Raw genomic sequence first — 622 nt, forward strand, 5'->3', positions numbered from 1 at the left:
CTAACAAATATCTTAATTTCCATAGTTGAAATCATGAGTCATTTGAAGTTAGACCACCATGGAAAACAAAGAAGCACTGAACGGCCGTTTCGTCCCATTATGGGACTCCTCAGCAGTGCGCATCCACGATCCCGCACTCGCGAGATTCGAACCCAGGACCTACCAGTCTCGCACCAGAGCACCTAACCGATATCTTAAAAGCTATGAGATCGAAAGATTTTCTGTTCATTCTCTCTCTGATTGTACTCATTCGTTGTCACTTCTATGAAGTGCCTTAAATACCCTAGGAATTCATTTATTAAAATCTCAATTGATTGATCACTGGGTGGTGATCAATGTCATGCGTGTCAAGTCCTTCTTAGTGCTGATCGAATGCTATCGATCAAGTTGCAATGTGGCCACTAGTCTAGATGGCTCGACACTGCGTGCACAATGTTGAAATAAGATGGTGGTTGGAGGTGGTCAACAGGAAACTTTGGACCCGGGTTCTGTGCTACTTGGCACTCGTCGCGGCCCGAGTAGCTCAGTGGTAACGTCTCTGACTGTGAAGCTGAGTGACACGGGATCTAGTCCGTCAGGAGCACCAGTTCCCTCAAGATTACAGGTACACCTTGCTGACGAG

At 46.5% G+C, this 622-nt stretch overlaps 1 protein-coding gene across 1 annotated transcript in view; it reads right to left on the reverse strand.

The window, feature by feature from the left end:
• Positions 1 to 622, reverse strand: part of Smp_063000 (smdr1) — a gene marked incomplete at both ends in the record, with an annotated part of 41,116 nt that overhangs the window by 9,138 nt on the left and 31,356 nt on the right. The gene's annotated exons all lie outside the window — the stretch shown is intronic.

This window comes from Schistosoma mansoni, assembly GCF_000237925.1.
Source record: "Schistosoma mansoni, WGS project CABG00000000 data, supercontig 0041, strain Puerto Rico, whole genome shotgun sequence".
Taxonomy (NCBI): domain Eukaryota; kingdom Metazoa; phylum Platyhelminthes; class Trematoda; order Strigeidida; family Schistosomatidae; genus Schistosoma; species Schistosoma mansoni.